Raw genomic sequence first — 10996 nt, forward strand, 5'->3', positions numbered from 1 at the left:
TTCCACAAAATAGAGTCAGATGGAATACTACACAACTCATTCTTTGAAGCCAAAATAATCCTCATTCCTAAACCACACACAGAACCTACAAAGAAAGAGAACTTCAGACAAATTTCCCTTGTGAACACTGATGCAAAAATACTCAACAAAATGCTGGCAAACTAAATCCAAGAACAAATCAGAACGATTATTCACCATGATCAAGTAGGCTTCATCCCTGTGATTCAGGGATGGTTTAATATAGAGAAATCCATCAAGGTAATCCACAATATAAACAAACTCAAAGGAAAAAAACACATAGTTATCTCACTAGATGCTGAGAAAAATTTGACAAAATTCAACACCTTTACAAGTTAAAAGTCTTGGAAAGAACAGGAATCCAAGAACCATATCTAAACCTATTAAAGCAATATACACAAACCAATAGCCAACATCAAACATTACAGTGAGAAACTTAAAGCAATCCCACTAAAATTAGAGACTAGACAAGGCTGCCCACTCTCGCCCTACCTATTCAACATAGTACTGGTAGTCCTGCCCAGAGCAATTACACAGCAAAAGTAAATCAAAGGGATATAAATCGGAAAGGAGGAATTAAAAATATCACTATTTCCAGATGACATGATAGTATATGTAAGTGACCTCAAAAATTCCACCAGAGAATTTCTATAGCTGATAAAAAACTTCAGCAAAGTGGCTGGATATAAAATGAACTCAAACAAATCAGTAGCCTTCCTCTATTCAAAGGACAATCATGTGGAGAAAGAAATTAGGGAAAAGATACCCTTCACAATAGTCACAAACAATATGAAATACTTTGGTGTGACTCTAAGCAAGTAAAGGACCTTTATGACAAGAACTTCAAATCCCAGAAGAAGAAAATTGACGAAGACCTCAAAAGATGGAAAGATCTCCCATGCTCATGGATTGGTGGATCAACATTGTAAAAATGACCATCTTACCAAACCCAATCTACAGATTCAATGGAATCCCCATAAAAATTCCAACCCAATTCATTTTTTTAAACTTTATTTTAGAAAACAAATATAATTGTACAGATTTTTAAGCATTTTTGCATAAAAGTATACAAATACATTTTTATAAGGTTGTAATTAAGTATTTGTGGGTACATATACATATACATATGTATATATGTAACAATAATATAGAAGAAGAGGTTATTAACTTGAGGAAATAGGAGAGAAACTGGGAGGGGCTATAGGAAGGAAAGGGGGATGTGGTACAGTTCTATTTTCATTAAAATATATTCTTTTTTTTTCTTTTCTTGATCTTCACACAGTCTGTGGGTTGTTTCTTGGGTGTTCAGAGCTTTCTGGGGTTAGTATCCCATTATCAGTGACTGCATATTATGTCTGTTCTTTTGTGACTAGGTTATCTCACTCAGGATGATATTCTCTAGATGCATCCATTTTTTTGATAATTTTGTTAGGCCATTGTTTCTGATAGTTGAGTAGTACTCCATTGTGTAAATGTACCAAAATTTTTGTATCCATTCTTCTACTGAAGGACATCTGGTTTCTTTCCAGCTTCTGGCTATTAGAGCTACAATGAATATTGTGGTGCATGTATCTTTGTTGTATGTGGAGTATCTCTGGGGTAAATGCCCAGAAGTAGAATAACTGGGTCTTCTGGTAGTATTATGTCCATTTTTCTTAGGAACCACCAGACTAATTTCCAGAGTGGTTGTATCAGTTTACAACCCCACCAGAAGTGGCGAAGTGTTCCTCTTTCTCCACATCCTCCCCAGCATCTATTGTCATCTGAGTTTTGGATCTTGGCCAATCTGACTGGTGTGAGGTGGAATGTCAGGGTTGTTTTGATTTGCATTTTCCTGATGGCTAAGGATGTTGAGCACTTCCTTGGATGTTTCTCAGCCATTGAATATTCCGTGATTGAGAACTTTTTGTTTAAGTCTGTACCCCATTTTTTAATAGGGTTGTTTGATTCTCTGATATCTCGATATCTCGCTTTTTGAGTTCTTTGTATACCTTGGATATTAGGCCTCTATCTGATGTGGGGTTGGTAAAGATATTTTTTCACTCTGTTGGCTGTTGGTTTGTTTTCATGATAGTATCTTTAGCCTTACAGAAACATTTCAGTCTCTTTAAGTCCTGTTTGTCAATCTTTGACCTTAGACTCGAGCTTTTGGTGTTCTGTTTAGGAATTTTTTTCCTCTGCCTATGAGTTCTAAGGTTTTGCCTACATAAGGGAAGAGTGGGCAGCCTTGTCTAGTCCCTGATTTTAGTGGAATAGCTTTCAGTTTCCCACCATTAATTTTGATATTGGCTGTTGGTTTTCTGTATATTGCTTTTATTATGTTTAGGTATGGACTTAGATTCCTGTTCTTTCCAAGACTTTTAACATGAAGGGGTGTTGAATTTTGTCAAATGCTTTCTCGGCATCTAGTGAGGTTACCATGTGGTTTTTTTCTTTGAGTTTGTTTATATGGTGGAATACATTGATGGATTTTTGTATGTAAAACCATCCCTGCATGCCAGGGATGAAGTCTACTTGATCATGGTGAATGATCATTTTGATGTGTTCTTGGATTCGGTTTGCAAGGATTTTGTTGAATATTTTTGGATCAATGTTCATAAATGAAATTGGTCTAAGGTTCTCATTCTTTGTAGGGTCTCTGTGTGGTTTAGAAATGAGGGATATTTTTGCCTCCAAAATGAGTTAGGTAGTTTTCTATCTGATTCTATTTTGTGGAATAGTTTAGAGAGCATTGGTATTATGTTGTCAAAATGTCTGATAAAATTCTGCACTAAACCCATCTGGACATAGGCTTATTTTGGTTTGGAGGCTTTTGATGACTGCCTCTATTTCTTTAGGTGTTATGGGATTATTTAGATGGTTTACTTCATTCTGATTTAACTTTAGTACCTTGTATCTCTCTAGGAATTCATCCATTTCCTCCAGATTTTCCAGCTTTGTTGAGTATAGGATTTTGTATTATGATCTGATTTCTTGAATTTCCTCAGTTTCAGTTGTTATGTATCATCTTCCTTTCTGATTTTATTAATTTGGATACTCTCTCTTTGCCCTCTAGTTAGTCTGGTTAAGGGTTTATCAATCTTGTTGATTTTCTAAAAGAACCAGCTCTTGGTTTTGTTGATTCTTTCTATGGTTCTTTTTGTTTCTATTTGGTTGATTTCTGCCCTACGTTTGATTATTTCTTGCTGTATACTCCTCTTGGGTATATCTGCTTCCTTTTGTTCTAGAGCTGTCAGCTGTGCTGTCAAGTTGCTGATGTATGTTCTCCAGTTTCTTTTTGGAAGCACTCAGAGCTATGAGTTTTCCTCTCAGTACTGCTTTCATTGGATCCCATAGGTTTGGGTATGATGTGTTTTCATTTTCATTGAAATCTAGAAAATCCTTAATTTCTTTCTTTATTTCTCCTTTGACTCTGCTATCGTTCTATAAAGCATTGTTTAGTTTCCATGTGTATGTGGGCCTTTTGTTGTCTTTGTTGTTGTTAAACACCAGCCTTAGACCATGGTGATCTGGAAGGATGCATGGGAGTATTTCAATCTTCTTATATCGATTGAGGTTCATTTTGTGACCAATTATGTGGTCCATTTTTGGGATGGTGCCTTGAGGTGCTGAGAAGAAGGTGTATTCTTTTTTTTTAAGATGATATATTCAGTAGATATCTATTAATTCCAGTTGGTTTATAACCTCTCCTAGTTTTACAGTATCCTTGTTCAGTTTCTGTTTCCCTCATCTTTCCATTGGTGAGAGTGGGGTATTGAGGTCTCCCACTATTATTGTGTGGGGCACAATGTATTTTTTGAGCTTTAGTACAGTTTCTTTTATGAATATTGGTGCTTTTGTATTTTGGGCATATATATTAAGGATTGAAAGTTCCTCCTGACAAATTTCCTTTGTAATGAGTAAAAAGTGTCCTTCCTTATCTTTTTTGATAACTTTTGCTTGAAAGTCTACTTTATTCAATATTAGAAGGGTTACACCAGCTTGCTTCTTGGGGCCATTTGCTTGGAAAGTTTTTCCTCACCCTTTTATTCTGAGATAGTGCCTCTCTTTGTCTCTGAGATGAATTTCTTATATGCAACAAATTGCTGGGTTTTGTTTATGTATCCAGTCTGATAGCCTATGTCTTTTTATTGTGGAATTGAGTCCATTTATGTTAACAGATATCAAGGAATAAAGGTTGCTGTTTCCCGCTATTTTTGCTTTTGGAGGTTGAATTCTGTCAGTATGTCTTTCTTCTTTTGGTTTTCTTGCTTAGGAGTTTTCTTGTTTTTATTAAGATGTAGTTCCCCTCGTTGTAATCGGTTTTTCACATATAATTTGTTGTAGTGTTGGGTTTGTTGTCAGATATTGGGTAAATTTAGTTTTGTCTTGGAATATCTTAGTCTCTCCATCTATGGTGATTGAGAGTTTTGCTGTATATAGCAGCTTTGGCTGGCACCTGTGCTCTCTTAGGGTCCACATAATTTCTGTCCAGGCTCTTCTAGCTTTCATAGTCTCTGTTGAGAAATCGGGTGTGATTCTGATTGGTCTGACTTCATATCTTACATCGCGTTTTTCCCTAACTGCTTTTAGTATTATTTCTTTGGGCACTTGGTGTTTTGACTATTATGTGTCAGGAGGAGTTCCTGGTCCAATCTTTTTGGAGTTTGGTAGGCTGGTTTTATGCTCATGGTCATCTCATTCTTTAGGGTAGGGAAGTTTTCCTCTATGATTTTGTTGAAGATATTTACTATGCCTCTTAGTTGATATTCTTTGCCCTCTTCTATTCCTATTGTCCTTATTTTGGTCTTCTCATTGTGTCCTGGATTTCCTGGACATTTTTGGTTAGGAGATTTTTGGTTTTTGCATCTTCTCTGACTCTTTTGTCTATGTTTTCAATGTTGTCTTCAGCCCCCTAGATTTTCTCTTCCATCCCTTGCAGTCTATTGGAAATGCTTGCATATGAGACTCCTGATTTCTTTTTTAGGTGTTCTACATCTAGGGTTATCTCTTTTAGTGTTTTCTTTATTGTGTCAATTTCCATTTTAAATTCCTTCTTCCATTCCTTCATCTCTTTGGTTCTGTTTTTCTCTAGTTCTTTGAGTTCTTTGAGTGTTTTTCTTGTTTCCTCTTTAAAAGCTACTAATTCTTTATGCTTTACTCCCATTCTTGTTTAAGAATCTCTATCATCATCTCGAGGTATGATTTTAGGTCTGAATCTTCTTTTTCTGGTGTATTTGGCATTCTGCTGCCTGCTGTGATGGGAGAGCTGGGTACTGGTGTTGCCAGGTTGTCTTGGTTTCCTCAGGGTACTTTCTTTCTCTTTCTTCTTGCCATCTTGTTGTCAGTCTTGTTTCAGTGGATCACTGCTGGATCACTGCTGGCTCACAGCTGGCTCACTGATATTCCTTGTGGAGGTGGTCTGAGTTTGCTTCCTCACTCCCTGTTGTCTGGCTGGGAATAGCTTGATGCAGGGTTACTGGTTCCCTGGAGAAAGCTAAGGTGTGTGGGGGGGGGAATGTGGGAGACTGCATGCTGGCTCACAGCTGGCTCACTGCTGTTTCTGGTGGCAGGTGGTCTGAGTGCCATTCCTCACTCCTTTTTGTCTGTCTGTGATTAGCCAGATGCAGGTTACTGGTTCCCTGGAGCAAGCTGGGGAGAGGAGGAGAAACCTGGGGACTGCATGCTGGCTCACCACTGGCTCACTGCTGTTCCTGGTGGCAGGTGATCTGAGTGCCTCCAACACAATTCTTAATAGAGTTGGAAAGAGCAATGTGTATTCATCTGGAATGCCAAAAAACCTAGAATATCGAAATTCATCTTCAACCAAAAAAAAAAAAAAAAAAAAAAAAAAAAAAAAAAAAATCTGTGGGAATCACCATCCCTGACCTCAAGGTATATTACAAGGCATATGTGTTAAAAACCACAGTGTACTGGTACAGATATAGGCAGGTAGACTATTGGAACAGAATAGAATATCCAAAAATGAACCCTCACATATATGGTCACTTGATTTTTTGACAAAGGAGCTATAAACATTCATTCAATGGAAAAGAGATGCAGAAAAGTGAAAATCGACCCTTTCTTTTCTTCTTGTACAAAGGTCAAGTGGACTTGGATCAAAGATCTCTACATTAAACCAGGTACACTGAAACTATTAAAAGAAAAAGTAGGGAAAACCTTAGGACACATAGGTACAGGAGAAATTTTCCTGAACAAAACACCAGTGGCTTGTACTCTAAGGTCAAAGAACTTCAAATGAGACTTAATGAGATTGCAACATTTTTGTAAGGCTAAGGACACTGTCAAGAAATCAAAATGGCAGCCAGCAGATTATTTACCAACCCCACATCTGATAGAAGCCTAATATCCAATGTATACAAAGAACTCAAGAAGATAGACATCAGAGAATCAAGCAATCCAATTAAAAAAAATGGGGCACAGAAAAAAATCTCAATTGAGGAACATTAAATGACTGAGAAGCATCTAAGCAGTGCTTGACATACTTAGTCATCGGGGAAATACAAATCAAATCAACCCTGAGATTCTACCTCACACCAGTCAGAATGGTTAAGATCAAAAATTCAGATGACAGCAGATGTTGGCAGCAATGTGGAGAAAGATGAACGCTCTTCCACTATTGGTGGGATTGTAAACTGGTACAACCACTCTGGAAATCAGTCTGGTGGTTCCTCAGAAAATTGTACATAGTCCTCTCTGAAGACCAGTTATTCCACTTCTGGGCATATACCCCAGAGACACTCTAACATACAATAAAGTACATGTACCACAGTGTTTATAGCAGCTTTTTTTTTATAATAGCCAGAAGCTCAAAAAACCAGATGTTCTTCAATATATGAATGGATACAAAAATTGTGCTATATTTACACAGTTGAGTACTACTCAGCTATCAGAAACAATTACTTTCATAAATTCCTAAGAAAATGAATGAACCTAGAGAATAACATCCTGAGTATGATAACCCAGTCATAAAAGAACAGACATAATATACAGTAACTGATAATTGGATACTAGCCTCAGAAAGCTCTGAATACCTAAGAAATATCTCACAGACTATATGATGTTCACAGCTCCCTGAAAAAAAAGCCAAAAGTAAAAGCCTCTGTCCTTCTTAGAAAATAATAATAGTAATAATAATAATAATAATAATAATAATAAAAGTGTATAGCACTCTCTCAGAGTGGGGTACACCTAGACCTTAAACCATTAATAACCCAAGAGCTAAGAAGATAGCCTTGTAGCAATTTTTGGTAGTTAAAAATCATTATGTTTCATCTTTAATACCAAAAATTTTGACTATTTCCATGTTTTATTTAGTTATACATATACTTTGTGATATTTGTAAATAGTAAAATTTCAATGTGTATTATCAATCCTTTAAAAAATCAAGTACTGTGAAAATATATTCATATATAATTATTCTAAAATGCTTTTAATAATCTGTATATGTATCTCTTTTTAAAATAAAGTTAAAAAAAACAGAGATTCACTGATTTACGAGGTTAGCTTATGCCACAATTTCCTAGAAATCTTTAATTAAAGACTCTTAACCTTTTCCTAGTTCCATACTCCAAAATTCTAATATTAATAATCAAGATGATTTATATTAATATTACTAAGCCTTGTTGTATAATCACATTATCTACACGTTCTAGACACAAAGATACTGATACTATTACACAAGATTATTTATACTAAAGTTTCTGCATACCAAAAACTACTTTCTTGATAGTTTATAACATAGAAATATCTCTAAGCAATCAGTTTCTAAGTCAGCATCAAGGGACACTTTTCAGCACAAATGTAAGCACAGCTTTAACTGTTTCTGCTACCAAGATCCAGATGTAATGTAGATTCATTTCCATTCCCGTAAAATGAATAAGGTAAAATGTGATTCAAGTAATATCAACTATAAAATTCTAAAAGGAACAAGTTAGATTGATTTCAATAAATTGACACCTTAGAACTCTTCTCATCAATACCAGCAATGTGATGAAGATGAGATGATGCTTGGGTTCCTGGTATTTCTCAACAATGCAGTAGACACCACAGGAGAGCCAAGGCAAAGCAATGATGCATTCAAACATTTGTAAGAAGACAACATCGATGTTATTTACAAATAAAAAATTCATTTAGAACTCCAAGAGGATAACAATAAAGAACTATTAGTAGTAATAAGATAGACAAAAAAAAAAAAAAAAAAAAAAAAAAAAAACTACCTCATACCAGCAACAGTAAGTTTAAAATTAAATTGAAGAAATTCGTAGCTTATTATGGTAACAATTCGCAATAAACTCATTGGTATTAAACAATCAAATAAAATTTATAATTAGGTAATAAAACTAACAAGAAAAGTGAAAAACAACATGAATGTGAACCATACATCTATACTGAAGACCATATAACTGATTTAAAGGGGGAAATTTTTACTACTGTAGTTTGATGAAGGAGCTCTAATCTAAGACTATATAGTTATCTCCAAATTATATGGATTATACATTCTTTAAAAATATCAAAGTGAATTTGAGTGAATAAGAAAAAAAAAGCTGGTTTACACAACATAGCCAGAGACATTAGCTAGCACTGGCTAAACTCTCTCCAATGGGAAAGCAGCTGACTACAAGGGACTGAACTGTATCTGCCTCTATTTCCAATAGTCTCACATTCACCTTTCGTTCATAAAAAATAGCTGAGGAAATTTTATTAGTTTTTTTTAAAGAGTTAATATAAAATTATAGCACAAAAGAAAAAAATAATATTTTAATAAGACAGCTAGAAAATTCACATTGGTGGCAGCAGGAGTGGCGGGGGGAGAAATTTAATTTAGTTGATTTCCTGTGGTTGTTGGTTGTTCACTAGTCTTACAATGGTGGAAGCTGCACATTATTTTTTTTGAATGGACCGAGATCCTGCTGGAGGTCTGGTTTTCTGCACGGTGGTTCAACTCATGCCAGGGATCCTAAGATTTAATTGGGATGTCCTCTTTAACGATGTGCAGTGCTCAAGCATAAGTGTGACAAAGACTAACTAGCAGGATGCATATATACTCAATGAGAGCAGCATGTTTGTCTCCAAGAGGCATTTCATTTTGAAGACATATGTGGTACCACCCTCTTCCTGAAAGCACTGATTTTCCTGTTGAATCTTGCTAGGAATTACAGTGAGTTTGACTCAATTCAAAACTTCTTTTATTCTTGTAAGAATTTCATGAAGCTTTCACACCAAGAGTACCCACACCATAATTTCAAGGAAAAAAAAACTCAAGTTTCTTAATACAATCTTCCCAAATAGAACAGCATATTGTATGGGACATATGAATTCTGAATGTTGATAGTTGTATACTTCAGATCTCCCAGAGTAATCAATCAGTCAGATCAAACCATGGAAATTCTGATGAGTGAGCTTGACCCATCATTTTTGGACCTGTTCTACACAAAAGATGGTATTACTGCAATGAATGTCACTCATGAGAGTGGAATTCGTGACCTGATATCAGGTTCTGTTATTGATGCCATACAGTTTAATCCTTGTGGCTACTCAATGAATAGAATGAATTAGGATGGAATATATTGGACTATTCATGTTATTCCAGAACCAGAATTTTCTTATGTTAGCTTTGAAAGAAACCTAAGTCACACCTCCTATGACAACCTGATCAGGAAAGCTGTGGAAGTCTTCAAGCCAGAAAACTTTGTGACCACCTTGTTTGTTAATCAGAGTCCAAATGTCACACAGTACTTTCTTCACCCAAGAAGACTGACAGTTTTAAATGTCTTGATTGACAGCATGTTATGTTCAATGATTACAGTTTTGTTTTCACCAGTTTTGTTGAGAAACAGCAGCAACAAAAGAGTTGATTAGAAAAAATGAAGAAGAGAAAATTCAAAAAGAGAAGACACACAAAAGGTGGTGGTTGCTTTCTAGATGTTGACCTTGGGGCCCAACTTGTAGTTGCAGAAAGCCCTAGGTGTAATGATAGTGTAACCATTTTGAAATGTATGTATTATTATATCAAGGAGTTAGATATCTTGTATAAATGCTCCTTTTTGTGTTTAGGTGTTTTATGTTCTTGGTTTGGAAATAAAGTACTTGCAGAAAAGAACTTTGACTGTATGAATCTTTATGACACTAGTGAAATTGATTACATTTGGTTTATGCACAGAGTAATATTTCTATAGGCATTGCCAAAATCCCCCCCCCCCAGACAAGGCTTTTGTCCCCATTAGATGTAGCCTCAGCGAACCACTGGGGACTGTTCTATTAAATTGCCACCAAAGCTTTTACATCCAGTTACCTCCACTTTATAGAGCACATTCTCTTATAATGTTATTCAAAGCAAATTTTTACTTTATACAGGTGTTTTATGCAATGGCAATTAAAGTTTTTCTTCTACGAGAGAGAGAGAGAGAGAGAGAGAGAGAGAGAGAGAGAGAGAGAGAGAGAGAGAGAGAGAGAAGGCCTTACGAATAGATGAAAAAGCCTTAAGGAAGTGATTGTAATAAATAGAGAGGCCAAATCTTCCCTTAGGAAATATTAAATATACTGTCACGTATGAAGGATCAGTCAGTAAGCCAATGGCATAGACAGTATGAGTTATGTGAAGTCTTGTGAATAATTTTTTCTTTGTAATGAAGACAATTAAGTAGGAAAATAATAATCTGCTTGGTAAGTGGTTTTGTGGTTTTGAATAGTTTAAGAAATGCAAATAGGCTTCTCAAGACACCTCCAAATTATTAAAATTATTGTTGAAAAATATTTTTAAATCTATTAACTTTCTATGGTAAAAGCCTCTTTATAAGAAACAGAAAACCCAGGAAAAGGCAAATGATAATGAATTGGTTTTTAATATATTCATAATATATTCAACACATGCAAAATCGAGATTCAAAATATATTAAAAACTCTAGTAAATCATTCAGAATAAACTTAATAAAAATATTCCCAGTGAGATTTGTGTAGATTAAAGTAAATGTGAGCA

At 35.3% G+C, this 10996-nt stretch overlaps 1 pseudogene across 1 annotated transcript; it reads left to right on the plus strand.

Moving 5' to 3' along the window:
- Positions 1 to 8995: 8995 nt before the first annotated feature.
- Positions 8996 to 9875, plus strand: LOC308419665 (S-adenosylmethionine decarboxylase proenzyme-like; annotated as a pseudogene). The gene has a single exon. The product of its transcript is annotated as an S-adenosylmethionine decarboxylase proenzyme-like (transcript).
- The last annotated feature ends 1121 nt before the right edge of the window (positions 9876 to 10996 follow it).

The sequence above is a fragment of the Micromys minutus genome (assembly GCF_963924665.1).
Source record: "Micromys minutus genome assembly, chromosome: 4".
Lineage (NCBI taxonomy): Eukaryota > Metazoa > Chordata > Mammalia > Rodentia > Muridae > Micromys > Micromys minutus.